We start from the raw sequence: 20397 nt of genomic DNA on the forward strand, positions 1-20397 counted from the left end.
GTGGGGGATGTCTCCCAGTTAGGCTACTCAGGGGTCAGGGACCCACTTGAGCAGACAGTCTGTCCGTTCTCAGATCTCAATCTCCATGTTGGGAGATCCACTGCTCTCTTCAAAGCTGTCAGACAGAGTCGTTTGCGTCTGCAGAGGTTTCAGCTGCTTTGTTGCTGTTGTTGTTGTTGTTGTTGTTGTTGTTGTTTAGCTGTGCCCTGTCCCCAGAGGTGGAGTCTACAAAGACAGGTAGGATTCCTTGAGCTACTGTGAGCTCCACCCAGTTCAAGCTTCCCAGCCCCTTTGTCTATCTACTTAAGCCTCAGCAATGGCGGGTGCCCCTCTCCCAACCTCGCTGCTGCCTTACCTCCAGATCGCAGACTGCTGTGCTAGTAATGAGGGAGGCTCCGTGGGTGTGGGACCCTCCCGGACAGGTGTGGGATATAATCTCCTGGTGTGCCCGTTTGCTAAGATCCTTGGTAGAGCACTGTATTGGGGTGGGAGTTACCCGATTTTCCAGGTGTTGTGTGTCTCAGTTCCCCTGGCTAGGAAAACGGATTCCTTTCCCCCTTGTGCTTCCCAGGTGAGGCAATGCCTCGCCCTGCTTCAGCTCTCGCTGGTCGGGCTGCAGCAGCTGACCAGCATCGACTGTCCCACACTCCCTAGTGAGATGAACCCAGTACCTCAGTTGAAAATGCAGAAATCACCGGTCTTCTGTGTCGCTCGCGCTGGGAGTTGGAGACTGGAGCTGTTCCTATTCGGCCATCTTGCTCCGCCCCCCAACATCTCTTAACAAGGTATCATATACATGTTAACCTTGATTTTCAAACCAAAATCAGTGTGTATAAAATTTCAAAAGTCTTTGATAAATTCCTCAGGATTTTAAGCTGCATGGTTATTACATGAGATTCAGAGGCCGTTCTCAAGAGATCACAAAAGAAAAATGGGAAAAAGGTAAATTGGGATAAAGCAAAAATGACTATGTAGAGATGGGCATTTCTGTGATAGAAGTGGAGACTTTAGCACTGCCATCAAGGTGGGGTTAGGATTGGAGAGGATTACAACGTCAGTGGGTTGGACGGCACTGGGGCAGGAGACCTCAGGAGTCAGGAGGGATGAGATCATCAAGAAGGGGAGATACCTGTGTTCAAAATCCTTACTCTGTAAAAAAATTAGACCAGTCTTTCTAGTTCTAAGTTTGTAAGATTATCAAATTTATTTATTTTGAGACAGAATCTCACTCTGTTGCCCAGGCTGGAATGCAGTGGTGGTGCGATCTCGGCTCACTGCAACCTCTGCCTCCCAAGTTCAAGTGATTTTCCTGCCTCAGCCTCCTGAGTAGCAGGGATTACAGGCACACGCCACCACGCCTGGCTAATTTTTGTATTTTCAGTAGAGATGGAGTTTCACCATGTTGGTCAGACTGGTCTCGAACCCCTGACCTCATGATCCTCCAGCCTCAGCCTCTCAAAATGCTGAGATTACAGGCATGAGCCACTGCACCTGGCCAATTATCAAATTTATTTACTGATCTACTAATCATCATGGTACAAGTAATTCAAAATGAAAATATCATCTATTAACAAATTGTTTTGTGAAACCAGAAAAAAAAAAAAAAAAAGGGTCCAGGTGCAGCTCACAGGATTAGAGGTAGCCAGAGTTATAAGGTTGGCAGGAACAGGGCTCCCATGGTCAGTGGAATGGGTCAGAGTTATTGCAAGTGGGAAACACAGAGACATGGGAATTGGGGATCACTTCAGTAGATTTAGGGATGTTCCAGTCAGTTAAGGCAGAGAACGAAGTACAGTGGGAAAGAATGAGTCACAAGGCCTGTAGAAAAGGGAGGCAGGGTGATGGATTCTAGAACAACATCAAATCACATGAGTAAGTTGTGAGTTACTTAAATGTGTAATCTAAATTTGAAATCATAGAAGTAGAAAGTAGAATGTTTGTTGTCAGGTGCAGTGGCTCACGCCTGTAATCCCAGAACTTTGAGAGGCTGAGGCAGGCGGATCACATGATGTCAGGAGTTGCAGACCAGCCTGGGCACCATAGTGAAACCCCATCTCTACTGAAAATACAAAAATTAGCGGGGTGTTGTGACAGGTGCCTGTGATCCCAGCTACTTCGGGGGCAGAGACAGGAGAATCACTTGAACCTGGGAGGCAGAGGTTGCAGTGAGTGGAGATAGCACCACTGAACTCCAGCCTGGGCAGCACATGGAGACTGTCTCAAAAACATAAAAAAAAAAAAGAAAAAGAAAGAAAATAGAATGTTTGTTACCAGAAGCTGGGATGGTGGGTGGAGGAAAGCAGAAGCGTAGGTCAAAGGGTACAAAGAGACAGAGGAAGCAAGAAGGAGAAGGTAATTCAAGAGAAGAAGAAGGTATAAGCCAAGTGTTTAGAGTTAGAAAATGCCAGCCTGCAAAAGCTAGGCTATTAGCTGTGCAAAGGGCCTCCACTATTTACTACATGTGTGACCTTGGATGAGTTAGTTAACGTGTCTCTGCTTCATTTCCTTCATACATAAAATGCTGCAACCTCAGTGAAGTGTTAAGAATAACTTTAAATTTTATATATATATATATATATACCTGAAACATGGTACACGTGCCAATAATGTTAGGTAGTAGCATTGCCAACAACAGCAGAAGCAGCAATAACTGCAGCAAATCACGTTAACAGAAGTAATTATAGCACTTATTAATAATATTATTGCTATTATACTGAAATGTAGCTATTGCTACACTCCATCTTAATTGTAAGGTCCTGAAGAAGAGAGTCCAAGTTCTTTTTTTTTTATTTTTATTTTTTGAGATACAGTCTTGCTCTGTCGCCCAGGCTACAGTGCAGTGGCGCAATCTCAGCTCACTGCAACCTCAGGCTCAAGTGATTCTCCTGCCTCAGCCTCCCAAGTAGCTGGGATTTCAGGCACCTGCCACCACTCCCAGCTAATTTTTATATTTTTAGTACAAAGAGCGTTTTGCCATGTTGGCCAGGCTGGTCTCAAACTCCTGACCTCAGGCGATCTGCCTGCCTCAGCCTCCCAAAGTGCTTGGATTACGTGCTGGCCCACCATGCTGGGCCAGTCCAAGTTCTTTATTTTGACTGAAACAGTGTTTATAAATGTCCTTTCCTTATTGTTTCCTGTATCTATATTTTATTTTCTCTGAATAGCATTTTAAAAATAAAATAGAATTAAAATGTAAACCTTAGAAAAGGGGTGAGGAATGGAGGGAAGATATGTGAGTAGGCCAGGACAGAATGAGAGCATCGTTGTTAGTTCCTGAGGCAACAGTTATCCAATGTTATTGTTATTTTTAATGAAATTCAAGGGATTTGCATTTATTCCAAATTGGAAAAGATGTGAACCAGGAAAAACCTGCCTGATAGTTGATGTATCTTTGGCGATTTTCCTTTGAAACATGGGAACAATCATGTTTATCTTGTAGTTTACATTGTAATTCTCATCCACTCCTCTGTGAAGACATGGAACTGTGCCACCCAGAACCTCCTGCAAGAGAAGACTTGCTGCCCAACTGAGGGGAATGAAGTAAGCAGCCAGGCTTCAGCTGTCAGATCTTCCCAATCTGCCTCAATTGCAGAGAGGCCCTTCACCTGAGGTCATGCCCTTCCTGGGGTAGCCTGTATCCAGAGGCTGAGACAGAAAAGTAAGAAAGACCCAGCCATTATAGCCTGACACAGGATGCTTTTGTTGGTCGTCACTCTACAGAGCTCTCCACCAGGTTCAGGAAGGTTTGTAAAGCCTGCATCACGGCTCAATTTCTTTCTCTGCCAAATCCTACTTTTGCCCCTTTTCTTCACAGGTGTTGATCCCTAATAAACATCTTGCCCTCCACACTGTTCCACCGTCTGCTCTTGGGGAAATCAACCTGCAACCTACTTCAAGGCATTGGTAGATATTGCTATGTCCAGATAGATTTGAGCAATGGGGTGATGGATACTAAAGAGGTAGTGCAAAAAGAAAATGAGAGGCATACAACATTCTCCTCTTCCCAACATCTGTATGAAGAAAGCAGCATCATTTTGAGGAGTGAGAGAATGCAGATTTCTCAGAAGTGAGAAGCAGGCAGGAAAATGGCCTACAGCCCTGTTGAGAGCAGAAGAGAGGAGCATGAGACATAGCTACCAGATGGGAAATTCATTAGTAAGTGATGATTAGAAAACAAGAAACTGGTGGATGAAAATAAAAGAAGTAAAACTGATAAGCAAGTAAAAACAGATATTTCTTCTACATGACTTTCGAATTGGGGGTATGAGGGGTGGAGTCAAGGAATGAAGCCTAGGCCTTGCAAACGCATCCCTTAGGAGAAGTGAAATGGAAGTAATAGTTACATCAAGCCAAAACAAGGAGCTTTGACTTGGTCCCGCATGCTGTGATCTAGAATTGTTCCTGGCAGAGCTAAAGCTTTATCATCCTACAATACATGTAGGATGTACTGGCGAGGCACCTATGGATGCAAGTAGAGATTACCCCCTTATATCAACCACATTAAATCCATAAAGTTTCCCTAAAGCCTTTTCTGCCTCAGCATCTAACTTCCTTCTTCTGAGTCTCTGGAGTCCCAGTGTGGCAAGAAAATGGAATATAGCGTTCGTTGATACAGAATGGCAGCGTGAAGAGCAATTACAGGTCTTAGTAAGAGCACCACAGACCCTCTCAACCATGAATTAACTTGCTCTTTTTCTACCGCCCTTTGTAACTATAGCTACCCTTCTTAGGGCCTCTTATCTTTTTTCTGAGGCCTTAGTTTGGCTTCTGGCTAAAACTACATGGAAGTTGCAGGCAGTTCTCTCACCACCAGATGGTGATAAAGAGCCTATGAGGATAATGAAGCCTGAGATTTCCCAACCGCGGCATAGTTAACATTTAGAGCCAGATAATTTATTGTAGGAAATTCTCTGTGCGTTACAGGATGTCTAGCAGCACCTCTAGCCTCCATCCATTAAATGTGAGCAGCGCCACTCACAGTTATGGCAACAAAAATGTCTCTAGACATCGTCAAATGTCCCTGAAACATTTGCATTGCCCCTGTGGAGAACCACTGTGAAATGAGGTGGGTGTTTAAGAGTTTTAAATGGGAGAAAGAAAATGAATGCAATTTTGATGAAATTTTTGAAAAGCTTTGTTATTTTTTACAATACTACATTTATTGAAAAAATTCAAAGATGTGGAAAAAGAAGAAAATCAAAGACACCCAAAATCCTGTCATCCAGATTAACTTCGGTGAACATTTTTATACTCATCCTTCTAGGCATATGGACACATAGTGAAAAACATACAATTTTGTATACATGGCAATGTATAATATACATACTCCTAAATTTCACTCATAAATAGCACTGCATTTAACACACATCTCTGAACTTTTTTTTTTTTTTTGAGATGGAGTCTCACTCTGTCACACAGGCTACAGTGCAGTGGCGTAATCTCGGCTCACTGCAACCTCTGCCTCCTGGGTTCAAGCGATTCTCCTGCCTCAGCCTCCCAAATAGCTGGGATTACAGGTCCATGCCACTATGCCCAGCTAGTTTTTGTATTTTTAGTAGAGACAGGGTTTCACCATGTTGGTCAAGCTGGTCTTGAACTCCTGACCTCAGGTGATCTGCCCATCTCAGCCTCCCAAAGTGCTGGGATTACAGGCATGAATCACCCTGCCTGGCCTGAACATACATCTTTGCACAGCTTGAGTGTGACAGTTTTTCATTCCACACTTCCTGTATATCTACAATTTTGCCACGACAGGACCCAGAGCTTTACAAAGTAATTTGGACATAGATATTCTTCCAAAGATGTACAAAAACTGCTGAAAGAATGTGAACATACCCAGTGCAGTGGCTCACGCCATCTCTACTAAAAATACAAAAATTAGCCAAGCATGGTGGCAGGTGCCTGTAATCCCAACTACTCAGGAGGCTGAGGCAGGAGAATCATTTGAACTGGGAGGTGCAGGTTGCAGTGAGCTGAGATTATGCCACTGCACTCTGGCATGGGCAACAGAGCAAGCCTCCATCTCAAAAAAAAAATGTGTGAATAGAAGATAGAATAAATATAATTTGTGACATGGAAATGCACGGTGGAAATTTTGGCAAAAATTGAGCAATAACTGATTAGATGTCAGGGATATCTTCACAGACATGGGCCTAGATATAAGCAATATAAAAGTTAGTCTCAGCCAGGTGTGGTGGCTCACATCTGCAATCCCAGCACTTTGGGATGCCAAGGCAGGTGGCTCACTTGAGGTCAGGAGTTTGAGACAACCCTGGCCAACGTGGTGAAACCCCATCTCAAAAAAAAAAAGTCTCAGCTCCTTTTTCTTCAACCACAGTACTTAGAAAAATTATTTATTTGTTTAAATATTCGCTGGACACAGTGGCTCTCACTTGTAATTCCAGTGCTTTGGAAGCCTGAGACAGGAGGATCACTTGAGGCCAGGAGTTTGAGACCAGCATGGGCAACATAGCAAGACTCTATCTGTACAAAAAAAAAAATTTTAAATAAAGAAAAAATGCATATTTCCCCTGCACCCCTGCATACAGGCTAGGGCCAGCTTTCTCTTCTTATATATCCTGTGTTTATTACAGGGTCTCCCATTTATCAAACCTTTAGTAAACATTCACTGAATGGAGGTATTTATTGGAAACTTTCCTGCTTGAAGAGCATTCGTCAAAACAAAGAGAAAGGTGGATCCATGTAGGAGACAGAGGGTTATGGATTTAAGTTCAAATTCCCTCCAACTTCCCACACTCAAAACATGAACTCATGGATAAGAAACAGAGGAGAGAGGAAGCGAAAAAGGTAAATTGATATGCACTTCTGTGATCTCCTGCTCTTTCTGTGATTCTCTTTCCTTTTCTGGCAACCTTATCCAAGGAAAAATCTCAGTGACCTTGCAGTAGGGCAATTGGGGATGATCCTAAGTCTTACACTACACCTCAGATGATGTACAGAAACATTTTACTCTCTTTATTTAGTCTACAATCTGATCTCCCTGCCAAACCCCTATCTACGGGTTAGCAGGAGGAAAAAAAAAAACTAATAGTTCAATCTAATTTTAATTTAGTCTAACCTGACACAATGTAAATATGCCTTCAGAAATTATTATTTCTATTGGCTAAAATAATGCCTGATCATTCAGAAAGCCTCTACTTCCCCTGCTTCTCTCCCAAGTGTATGATGGAGAGACTGTGGTTATGCAATCCCCTGGCACAGAGAAGGAACCTCAGGCTGGTTTTTATGTTGTGGCAACTCCATCTGCTGGTCTCTGGGGAACTGTCCTTTGGGCACCAAATTATTCAACATTCTGCAGGACACCACTGCTGAATTGGCTAATTCACATGTACTTTCTGCAGGGACAATGTTCCTGAGTTGCTAAGGCTGTTAAGAAAAAATTTACTGTCTGCAGAACCCTGAGTTGATTGCCACATCCTCCAGCCTGCAAGTTGGTCCAGCAGTCCACATTACCTTATTGTTGAGTCAACTCATTCTACTATTGTAGGCCTATGACAGTCCACTGGGTTTCAATTCGGTATCCAAACCACATAAAACTCAAGGCACCTTTGTAAAATTAAGCCTCCTTCTATCTGACCATGATGTGCTACATTTCTGTGAATGACCCTAAAGTTGATGCATGGCATAATCCATTTGGATGTCAAAAGACTAATATTACCTCAGTCTTATATTTTTGGAAAAAATTCTAACCTCCTCCAGACAAATGAATGCCTCTGATAGACTAAGGAGAAGCCCTAATCATGACATTTTTATCTACATCCTCATCTTCAACTTTGTTGTCTGATGAGTTCAAAGCCTGTGCTCTGTTCACTTCACCTCCAGACCTTGGTCTGGAAAGGTCCTTGAGGTCTGGGAGATTAGAGGAGAGAGACAAAAAAAAATTGCCTGGTCACACTACACAATACCGGTCTTGAATTCTCACAGACAAAAACACCTTTATTTATTTCTAAAATTCCTTCGTCATAATTAAGAATCAGACATGTTGGAAGCTTGGCCATTCATTCAATACACACTCACGGAATACCTATTATATGTGATGTATTCTGATGGGCACAATATGTAACCCACTGTGTTAGTTTCCTCTTCCTACTATAACAAATTATCACAACCTTGATGACTAAAAACAATGAAACAACAGATTCATCTTACAGTTCTAGAGGTCAAAGTCTTACGGAATTAAAAACAAGGTATTGCCAGAGCTTCATACCTTCTAAAGACACTCAGGAAAAAATCTTTTTTTTTTTTGTTTTCCTTTTCTGCTTCTACATTCCTAGACTCATGACCCCCTTCCATCTTCAAAGCCAGCAACGAGAAGTCAAGTTTTCCGATGCCTCATTCCAATGCTTGACCCTACTGACTCCTTCTTATAAGGACCCTTGTGATTACATTGGGCCCACTGGATAATCCAGGATAATCTCCTCGTCTCAAGATTGTTAATTTAATCACATCTGCAAAGTCCTTTTTGCCATCTGAAGTAACATTCACAGGTTCTGGGGAGTAGGAGGTGATATCTTCAGGGTACCTTTATTTATCAGTATTAAACTCAAAGAAAGGATAACTCTCCATCAGTTGGACAGCTATAAAAGATGTGGCTAATCTTTTTTAACTTCTTTTTTATGGAAATATAACAGTTACACTAAAAAGACTATACAGATTTTATGTGTACAGCTCAATGATCTGTGACAAAGCAAACACACTCCAGTAACCAGCATCCAGATCAAGTTACGGAGCATTGCCAACACCCTAGAACTCATCCCTCATGCCCTCCTCTAATCACTGTACCTTCTCTCCACTCTCCAAAGCAGTTTAACACATAGATTAGCTCTGTTTTCAGACAAGCAGTCGGAATGATACAATGTGTACGTTTTGTACCTTACTTCCTTTACTCAACATTATGTTGGTAAGATTTATCCATGTTACTATGTGGAGCTGTATTAGTTCATTTTCATTGTTGTATAATGCATTATATGACCAAATGACAATTATTTTATCCTTTCTGCCAACAAACATGTGTGCTGTTTCCACCTTGGGAATGTTTTAGCTTTGCTATAAGCATTGTTGCATACCTTCTAGTGCACATATATACACATTTCCATTAGGCATGTGTGTATATACTAGGAGTAGGATTTCTGGGTCATAGCATATACATTTTCAACTTCTGTAAAGAGTACCAACCAGCTTTCAAAGTGTATGTTGCAATTTATGCCTTTATCAGAAATGTATGAGAATTCCAGTTGCTTCTCATACTCACCAAGACTTAATTTTATCAGATAGTCTTTTTAAATTTAGCCATTCTGGAGTATATAGTACTATTTCAATATGGTTTTAATATGCATTTCCTTAATTAATAATGAAATTTTACATTTTTGTCCTTTATTGGCTATTTGAATATTCACTTTTATAAAATGCCTGCTCAAGTTTTTCACCCATTTTTATCTTGTGTTGATTTTATAGGAGTCCTTGACATATTCTGTCCACAACCCCTTTTTCAATTATAAGAGTTGCATACATGACTTGGGCCACAAAATATCTGTATAAATTTGAAATGTAAATTTCAACTGATTTCTTACAGGTTTAGTTACCATTTCAGTTTTATAGTATAGAACTAAGCTAAACAAAGTATCTTACAAATCTGTGATAAATAATTCTTGAACAGAAAGAGTACATTTTTTATTAAAATACGTCTTCTAAAGACAAGAACAGGGCAAGTTTTTTTTTTTAATTCGTTCACTTATCCTTAAATGAATAAAATACCCAGTGTTAAAATGTGACTGGATTTAGTAGAGATTAAGAGCAAAAAGTAAAGGTACTGGACCGCTTAGAAGTGCAGGGGCTTAAAATGTGTATTAATTATTGTTACAGAAGGGTTTTTACAATAGGATTAACAAAATATTCAAATAAAGCTACTCTGAATTTCTTAAACCGATGGTAAGAATGAATAAATTATAAGAAAATTGGTTGAAGAGTAACAGGTAAGTCATTAGTCAGGGTAAAAATAAATGCATATTTATAGGACCCAAACCTTTATCAAAAGCTAATGAAAGAATCTTATGGTATGTGAATTTAGTTCAATAAAGCTTTAAAAAAAAAAATGTTTCTCCCATGAGTTTGAATAAATGTACATGGTTAACTTACTTCTGATATATATTGTATTTTCTCTTACATGCAACATTAAAGTGGTAGAAGCAGACCAGGCGCAGTGGCTTACGCCTGTAATCCCAACGCTTTGGGAGGCTGAGGTGGGCAGATCACCTGAGGTCAGGAGTTCGAGACCAGCCTGACCAACATGGCCAAACCCCATCTCTACTAAAAATACAAAACTTAGCCAGGTATGGTGATGGGTGCCTGTGATCCTAGCTACTTGGGAGACTGAGGCAGGAGAATTGCTTGAACCCGGGAGGCGGAGGTTTCAGTGAGCGGAGATGGCACCACTGCACTCCAGCCTGGGCAACAGAGCCAGACTCTGTCTCTAAGTAAATAAATAAATAAAAATAAAGTGGTAGAAGCAAACATAAAATTTCTTCTTCTAATTGCTGAAAGTATATGAAATATGCAACTAGATCTATGTGAACAAAAATACTCATTAAGCTTTTTCTCATTTATGAAAGTAATGAAAATGCAAAGGATATATGTTATAGAATGTATATTATACTTCCCAGCATGATTTTTATAAATCTTGAATATTCTAATTATGGGTAAGTGATGTTGCCAAAAATGTGTCATATGAATTAAATTAGTATCACCTTCACTACTTCTTAACAGTAATCTCTATGATTTTCTTAACAGAACTTCCCTTTAGGAATGATGTTTTTGTTTGTTGGTTTGGTTTAGCAATTGTCAGGAGTCAAAAGAGATGAAATCATTCAACAAAAATTATTATTCTTGCTGTCCTTACTACAATATATCTGGTTTTAGTATAGTCTATTGTGAGCCAAAAATATCATTTCTTTTTTTTTCTTTTTCACACAAGAAGATTTAGAAGAGACAAAAATACCACTTCTAATGCCACATTTTTTTTTCTTAACAGAAATTATGTATAAGCAAGGAAAAGGAGGCTTCATATACACCAATATTTTGATTTGTTCCTCTGTTTTACCCCTTGGATATTTTATTCAGGACAATATACCATAAGATTCAAAATGGGCAAGAGGAATAGCCTTCTTTTTTAAAATGAGTGAAGGGTCAATGTGTAAGGGGAGGTGGGAAAGGAGAACAACAATGCTATTTCTACTATAGACATATTCTTGGGCAGATCAATTTTGGAAAAGAAATATATGGATGTTGAGGACTTGGAAGAAATTACTGTAAAACTATCTATGCAGGCGTATCTCCTAGAAAGTCCCATGAACCCCCCGGGTGTGCATACCTAAGTTTGAAGAGAACTTTCCTAAAATATAAGCCCTATGAATGTAGGGGATTGGTATGGTTTTGAGATGGAGGCTGGAGTGAAGTGGTGCCATCTCTGCTCACTGCAACCTCTGCCTCCTGGGTTCAAGTGATTCTCCTGCCTCAGCCTCCTGACTAGCTGAGACTACAGAGGTGTGCCACCATGCCCAGCTTTTTGTATTTTTAGTAGAGACAGGGTTTCACCATATTGGCCAGGCTGGTCTTGAACTCCTGACCTCATGATCTGCCTGCCTCAGCCACCCAAAGTGCTGGGATTACAGGTGTGAGCCAACATGCCTGGCCGGTTTTTTTTTTTTAATTGTTTGTGGCAAATATTTTCTGTTTGTGTCCCAGATACACTCTCCATCCTTTTGTGTCCTGTTGTGTGCCCTGAAACTAGGCTCCATTGCCCTCTGGTTTCTGAGTGGGTGAGGCCACAAGGAAGTACCAGCAAAAGATCAAAAGGAAAAAGGAGAGTGAGTTCTGGCTACCGATTCCCCTAGGTCCCTTCCCACACTTCCTTCCCTCCCCCTGCATCGCTCCCACCATGCAGTGACCCTCCCCCAGGGAATTGTTCCCCCCCCTCCCCCGCCTTGCCTCTTCAAGCCTCAAGGTTGTAATGGTTCTGATACTGCTAGCCTGAGGTCTTGCACTATTGTTTTTGTTGGCTTTCCTAAATCCAGTCCATATCTTACAAAATTTAAGTGTGTCATCTGTTGCCTATCAGGACCCTAAAAATACTATGTAAGCATTTGTTGAATGAATGAATGAATGAATCCTTACGCCTACCAAGTCACCATCTTCTTATCTGCACTACAACAAAAACTTCCTAACTGGTTTTCCTGACTCTGCTCTTGCTCCCTCTCTCCATTTTCCACAACCTAAGCTAAAGAGACCCACAATTGTGTGCTGCTTAGTGACAGGAATGTGTTCTGAGAAATGCGTCATTAGGTGATTTAGTAGTTGTTTGAACTTCATACAGTGTACTTACACAAACCTAGATGGTATAGCCTACTACACATGTCGGCTATATGGTATAGCCTATTGCTCGTAGGCTACAAACCTGGATAGCATGTTAATGTAGTAAATACTATAGGCAAAAGTAACACAATGGTAAATATTTGTGTATCTAAACACATCCCAACATTTTTTTGTTTTTTTTTTTTTTTTGGTGACAGGGTCTCACTCTGTCACCCAGGCTGGAGTCCAGTGCAGTGATGCAATCATGGCTCATTGCAGCCACTACCTCTTGGGATCAGGTGACCCTCCCACCTCAACCTCCTGAGTAGCTGGGATTGCAGGCGTACGCCACCATGCCCTGCTAATTTTTTTTTTTTTTATCTTATAGAGATGGAGTTTCACCATGTTGCCCAAACTGTTATCAAACTCCTGGGGTCTAGTGATCTGCCCACCTTGGCCTCCCAAAGTGCTGGGATTACAGGCATGAACCACCGTACTTGGCCAGCCCACAGTATTATCATTTTATGTGACCATCAAGTTATATGTCATCATTGACTGAAAGGTGTATTGTGAGGCCTGTGACTATATTTAAAATGGAAATTGATCATGTCATTTCTCTACCTAAAATGCTACAGTGGCTTCCCACTACCTTTTAAGACAGAGTTCAAAATCATTAAAATGATTTACAGTATATATTTATACACAATGGAATCCATGTCTCACTCCAGCCTCAATGCTTACCCCTTTCCATTCACTCCTCCAGCCACAGTGAACTTTTCTTCAGTCCAGAAAGGATTTTTCTTCTAGGCCTTCAAACATGCCATTTCTTTCATTCAGAACACTCTTCCCCTACTTTTTCATCTGACTACTCCTATTTAGGTGCCAGCTTAGACATCACTTCCTCAGAGAAGCCTTCCACAACCTACTAAACTGCACATACTTTAAATGTCCTCCATTATCTATTCCAGAAAAACTCATATTGTTCCTTTCGAAGCATGTAAATCCACTTCTACATATCTGTTTAATGTTTAACTTCTCACTAAATTATACACCTTATAAGAACAGTTATCCAGTGAATTCCAAACGGCTAATTCAATGGTTGGTGCATAGTAAGTTTCAACACATATTGAATGAATGAAAGAAACCTAGGCCAGGCACAGTGGCTCATGCCTGTAATCCCAGCACTTTGGGAGGCTGAGGCGGGTGGATCATTTGAGGTTAGGAGTTCAAGACCAGCCTGACCAACATGGTGAAACCCCATCTCCACTAAAAATACAAAAAACTTAGCCGGGCATGGTGGCAGGTGCCTGTAGTCCCAGCTACTTGGGAGGCTAAGACAGGAGAATTGCTTGAACCTGGGAGGCGGAGGTTGCAGTAAGCCAAGATCATGCCACTGAACTCCAGCCTGAGCAATAGAGTGAAACTCCATCTCAAAAAAAAAAAAAAGAAAAAAAGAAAGAAACCTGGGGTGGGGTTGAAGGTAGTGACTTGATATTTACTGACCTGTACTGGAATTCAAATATAGTTCTTCTCTTTCAAGGAATAAAACCTCTCTAAACTTTTTTCACAAGGGCTTTCCTCAGTTTCTTCACCTGCACAATAACTCAGGTGTTCTTAATCTGGAGGTCTGATACCCAAGGGGTCAATGAATAAAATTCAGGAGGTCCATAAGCTTGAATGGGAAAAAAAATATATGTCTTTATTTTTATTCACCTGTTACTGCAATGTAGCATTTTCTTCCATTTGTGTGTAGGTGGCAAACCACAATAGTCTCAATTATTCTAATTCTAAACAGCACATATTATGATGTCACCAAATGGAGATTTTTTTAAAATATTTTGAAAACAACATAATTGGCTTCCTTTGTACTCCTTTGTATCTTCTTTCATGCATTTAAAAGCATTATTCTCAGAAGATTAAGATTTCTCAGTCTTGGTCAAAAGGCACAACAAAAGTTAAGAGCCCTTTGACTGGATGATCAGTAAGTCTCCCTCCAAATGAATCCAGTTTATAGCTATTATCTCCTCCGATGTGCCTATTGCCCAACTTTTATCTGATTCAAAGGTTTCCAAAATAGGTAAGTAGGGAATAAAGAAAAGAACCAATTTCTGGCGGTGCAGAAATATATGAGTGAGGATGAGAGAAAGGACTCAAAGCAAAAACAAATCAGATGCTTTGCAAATAGTACAGTAAGAGGTAAGCTGGAGAGATCTTTTTAATAATTTAAACCCAGTAGTGAAAGGTCACAGATAATGGGAAATACCACACAGAGGCACAATCAGAGAGATAGTTGGTGTTGAGGTATAATGAAAGCTAGCTGACAAGAAATGGGCCTAGCCACACAATAAATTCTCAATAACAGGCCAGGTGTAGTGGCTCATACCTATAATTTCAGCACTTTGAGAGGCTGAGGTGGGAGGACTGCTTGAGCCCAGGAGTCTGAGACCAGCTTGGGCAACACAGTGAGACCCCATCTCTACAAAAAAAAAAAAAAACAAAAATTAGCCGGGTATGGTGGCGCATACCTGTAGTCCTAGCTACTCAGGAGGCTGAGATGGAAGGATCTCTTGAGCCCAGGAGGCAGAGGTTGCAGTGAGCAGAGATCTCACCACTGCACCCCAGCCTGGGCAACAGAGTAAGACCCTGTCTCAAAAGAATAAAATATAAATTAAAAATTCCCAATAACTAGCAAATGAAGGAGAAAGGAGAGGATAAATAATTGTGCTTAGTAAAGGTAAAGTCATCAAGAAACACAAATAAATCAAAGTTTTATATTTTTTAAGATTTTTTAAGGTTTTTTTCCTCTTTTATGAACTCGTAAACTTGTAAACTTTTCTTTTTTACAAACTTATAAAAGCACAGTGCTAGCTTGGGTATAAAAGGGAGGGGAGAGGAAATGGGATACATGAGTCAGAGTCCTTCTTTGACCTTGAAAGACCTTATAATTTCTGCAGCAGGCATTTCATCTCACTAATAATAGAAGGAAATAAAGCAGGGAGGGGAAAGAACACCACATGAAGAGAATAAGCCAAGTTGGAAACAGCTAGTCACCATTTCCAGAATGAAGTCACTGTAGAGGATTGTGCTGATTCTATCCAAATTCTGCCCCTCTATCACCCTGGACCATCTCAACTTTAGTTACATGTAAATCAGGAGTTAATTTTCCTAAATTCAATTGCTTACAAGGCTTATTGTTTCCGCTTGGGGTGTGTTTTGATTTGTTGTTATCCTCAATATCCTGGTGACTCTGAAAAAGTCATTTTAACTGATCACCTAATATGATCATCATTCCATAAGATACTAGAGATAGGCTGTGTCTTTGTCCAGTGCCTCCCAAAACATTGGATTCAGAGAGGGGTTAAGACCCTGCTCTGAGGGTAAGAATTAATATATATCAAGAAAGAGCCAGTTCCTAGGATATTTGACATTCAGGATTCTAGAGACAGAATCAGAACTTGGCTTGGGATTTAATCAATAATTGCTTCCTACCATCATCACTAAACCCCTGATCGAACACTTTGCTGTGCTCCCCTAAACTGGCTCCCCAAACACTGCTTCACAGAGGCTCCTGCAGAATGGGATGCAGGCATTTAAGGGTTCTCTGCAGTGATATCAGCAGATCCAACCCCCTTCTTCCAGTAGAGGTTACGGACAATACTTCTTTTAGAGGCTGGGATCTTTTTTCTTCAGCTGCCTCCCAAAACATTGATTGGGACCACTTTCCTCAATCCTGCCAGACTGACTGTGGTCACTACCAACACCTCCTCAGGGGCTCCACCTGGACTCTCATCAGAGTCACTCCAAGTCCTATCTCAGGCAGAATACTCAGATCTATTCCAAGCACCTTCCCTGGGATCTCAGGCACATACTGAGGACCAGTGGGTAACAGGGTTGAGAGGTAAGAGCAGCCTGGCCTGGGTGCAGAAATAAGGGGTGAATTGTCTGTAAAAAAATGTTTAAATAGTAATAAAACTAACTAAAAGTCACCTTGTACAACAATTCTAGGCAATGTTAGTGATACAATAACCCTCACCAAAAAAAAATTGTTAATCTAAGTTCCAAGCAATTGCTACAGTTACTGTTGCATTATAATAATATGTATGTAAGCTTCAAATTATCACTTTTTAAATTTATTCACTAAAAAATATTTTATTCTACAGGGAAGTTAATTTGGAGAACTACTAGTTACACAAACTCTGCCACATACATTTTTCTCTCTCTTTTTTTTTTTTTTTTTTTTGTCAGGAGACCAGAGTTTTATTATTACTCAAATCAGTCTCCCTGAGCATTCATGGATCAGAGTTTTAAGGATAACTTGGTGGGTGAGGGAAAAGTTAGTGAGCTGGGAGTGCTGATTGGTCAGGTCAGAGATGAAATCACAGGGAGTAGAAGCTGTCTTCTTGCACTGAGTCAGTTCCTGGGTGGGGACCACAAGATCAGATGAGCCAGTTTATCCATCTGGGTGGTGCCAGCTGATCCATCAAGTGCAGAGTCTATAAAATATCTCAAGCACTGATCTTAGGAGCAGTTTAGATAGGGTCAGAATCTTGTATCCTCAGCTGCATGACTCCTGAACCATAATTTCTAATCTTGTGGCTATTCTGTTAGTCCTACAAAGGTAGTTTAGTCCCCAGGCAAGAAAGGGGTTTGCCTTGAAAAAGGCCTGTTATCATGTTTGTTTTAAACTATAAACTATAAGTTATGTTCCTCCCAAAGTTAGTTCAGCCTATACCCAGGAATGAACAAGAACAGCTTGGAGGTTAGAAGCAAGATGGAATTGGGACTGTCTCAGTTACAATTTTGCAGTGGTGGTTTCAATATCTCCCTTTGGATTTTACAACACTTTAATCTTAAGGTGTCAGCTAATGAAGATGGAAAAAGGGCAAAGACCCCTCTAATTTCTTCCTGCTGACCAGGGGTGTAGTGGGGGTAGGTGTTGACCCCAAGGTGAGAGGAGTTAAATCACTTTGCAACTGTCTGAGCATACTCAAACAGTCCTGGCTGGGATTCTAAGGCTTATATGACAAAGGCATTAGTATTGCCATCTATAATTTTAGTTCCATATTTAAGGGAACGGCATACTATAAGGTAAATAATGAGTACTAAGATAAGGAGTGTGATTTCCAGTTTGAAAAATAAAGATTTGAAAGCTCTAGTTTTCAAAATGGGGACTAGCAGCCCACAAAGAATTTAAGATTTAGTCCAAACTGCAGAAAAAATCTGAAGAACAACTAACCACAGGTGTACTATAGTTTTTTTGAAGCATAATTTTTCTCTCTCCAGTCCCTATTTTTATCCAAAACACATCATGATAGAACTGATTTGTTCACAAAATAAACTTTAGTCTTAGCATACTTGGCCTGATTATTTGCATAAAGTGCAGCAAGAACAATTATTTTTCACATAGGCTCTTTTTAATATTGGCTTTTGAAACTGTTCTACAAGGAATCTCAATTTTTACTTTTTAAAAGCCTTGAAGCCCAGCCATGGATTTATCTTGTCTACAAATTACCTGTGAATTCCTCACCTCAAAGTCTCAAGATAACTTGGGGCTCCTGGGTCTGTCAGAAAGTGACATTCTTTACTTACCACTGGTCAGGAACTCTGTACAAGGACTAGGAGACCTCAACTCTGTATGAGGCCAGCTTTCCCAAGGGGCTTTATTGGCTCTATAAGTCAACTTTGATTCCTTAAAGAAAGCATGTCATTTTAGTCAAAGCCTTGGTAAAATAACCAGTTTCTCCAATTGTGTCTTGTTTCAAAAGGGAACAGATTCTCATTGCACTTATTCAAATAACTATACTGCCATAAGTTGAGAATACTCACAAATAGTTTCTAAATTCCATAGAAATCACATAGAGAGAAAGCAATATGCTTCAAATTTTGTTCTCAGGAGTATTCTTTACTCACTTGCTAAAAGTTGTAAATAGCTCAAAAGAAATAAGTTTCCTTAACTCTGAAAACAAAAGGATTAGCAATGTTTAACACATCAGCTCTCCATGAGAGTCCCAGAAGTTTCAGTTTTTCTCTATTCCAATTGCAGAATTTTTAAAGTTATCAGAGGCCTGCACTCAGAGTCTATATCTGACTATAAACTGCCTTTTGAAAAGAACCAAAGCCAGACAAAATGTCTGGTGATGACGAAAGTCTTACAACAGCCACTATTAAAGCTACAATTGACTAGAAATTTTGGTTACTTCTGTGGCATACAACAATTTTACATAACAATTATAATTATTAATAATGTACCCTAAATCATTTCAGAATTATAGAAGTTTCCCATAATTTTGGAAAAATACTAAAAACATATTTATATAAATACAGCCCAAAGATAGCCAAACACCATTTCATATTTGACAATGCTTCCTATATGATTGTTATACCAAATAAGCCAAACACATCATTTTTGGACTTCAGAGGACCTAATGTCTAAAAGGATTGATAAGGTCAGAAAACGATATACTTCATAATTTAATTTTGGAAAGTTTATCAAATATCAAAGGTTTCAAACACTATATCACAAAATAGGATCACAGATTGCTCATTTATCTGAAGTGGTAACTCAAAAAAAAATTTTTTAAGATGAAAACCTTTGCTCTGATAGAATAGACTTAGCTTTCCAAACAAAAACCCAATGAAGATAGCATGAGGTCAACTGAATCTGTCTCTTCTCTCTCCTCCTCAGTTTCCCCTGCCATTTACCCAAAGGAGAAAACAAAAACCTTTCATTATCTTTTAATATTACATAAAAATATTTTTCAAAAGAGAAATCCAGGAAAGAGCAAGACTGTCTCAAAAAATAGAAAAATTATTAAAAAAACCTTGATTTATTGAAAAAAAAGAGAGAAAACCAAACTTCATGTTTGCATTATTGCATCTTTAATGCTATAGCTAGTTTCTAAGTAAAAGTTTATCAATCTATTCAGTTTTAATTAGTTTGACCATAAGGTAATATTTTTATAAATTTTTTAAAACCCTTTACAATTTTCTGTTAAACAGCAGATCAGTTTTCTAAGAAAACTCTGTTATTCGGACACATAGGCCCAGATTCTGGCCCTGCATTAATGTGCTTTTATTTTAATATTCAGCATATGGAAAAAAATTAAATAATTCCCTTCAAATGTTAGCCAAGTTACTCATACCCACAGAACTTTCCTCATAAGACCAAGCCTTCACAAACCCTTTTCAACTTGCTTAAACCTTCAGTTTCGTCCCAATACTCTTTTAGGATAAGACAATCTTTAAATCCCTCTAAACTAGACAAAATTACATTCTCTTTAACAAAAGCCACATTTCCATGCCGACTTATCATCTTTTACCAAAAACACATCCTACTGTCCTTACACACTTTGGATGTAAAACCATTTCTCCAGTAGTCTCAATCACATGTAACAATGTTAACCCTTAGCAACTTTCATTTTTGGTGAAAAGCATGACATGTAAGAGATTTTAATTATGTACTGGGTGTGGGGCCTAGGATGTCAGACAGAAATGAAGATAAGATCTGACTCTTTCTAGCATAGCTATGGGGATGGCTAACTCCACATGTCCCCAGGCCTTATCTAGAGTCGAATGCTCCAAAGTAGGTAAACTGAACAATTTTCAAAAGTCAAAGAAGCAGTTTACAACCTTAAAGAATTTAGCACATCTGATATCTGACCTTTAGACCAAATGTCTACATTTTGAAGACATTTTTATTTTACCAATAATCTTTAAAACTGTCTTTATTTCCAAAAGATTACTAAAGTCACATGAACAAAAAGGCATTAAAGTTTCTATTTTTCTAACAAAATATTTTATTTAAGTGCTTATTTTTCTAAGTCAATTAATCAGAGCCCTTTTTATATAAACATTACACACATAACCCACATATAAATAGACAGACAGAAAGAAGGTTCAGCACTTGTAAGGTTTTTCATTTGTCAGTTTCTTTTTTTTTTTTTTTTTTTTTTTTTTTTTTTCTGTCGCCCAGCCTGGAATGCAGTGGTGCGATCTTGGCTCACAGCCAGCTCTGCCTCCTAGGTTCATGCC

General features: G+C 39.6%; 1 long non-coding RNA gene across 1 annotated transcript; it reads left to right on the forward strand.

Annotated features, from left to right (window-relative positions):
- LOC105488699 (uncharacterized) lies at window positions 1–10191 on the forward strand. Its single transcript, XR_011610880.1, has 3 exons — window positions 1–5065; window positions 6594–6807; window positions 8295–10191. It is a non-coding gene; the product is annotated as an uncharacterized lncRNA (long non-coding RNA).
- The last annotated feature ends 10206 nt before the right edge of the window (window positions 10192–20397 follow it).

The sequence above is a fragment of the Macaca nemestrina genome, chromosome 12, assembly GCF_043159975.1.
Source record: "Macaca nemestrina isolate mMacNem1 chromosome 12, mMacNem.hap1, whole genome shotgun sequence".
Taxonomy (NCBI): Eukaryota; Metazoa; Chordata; class Mammalia; order Primates; family Cercopithecidae; genus Macaca; species Macaca nemestrina.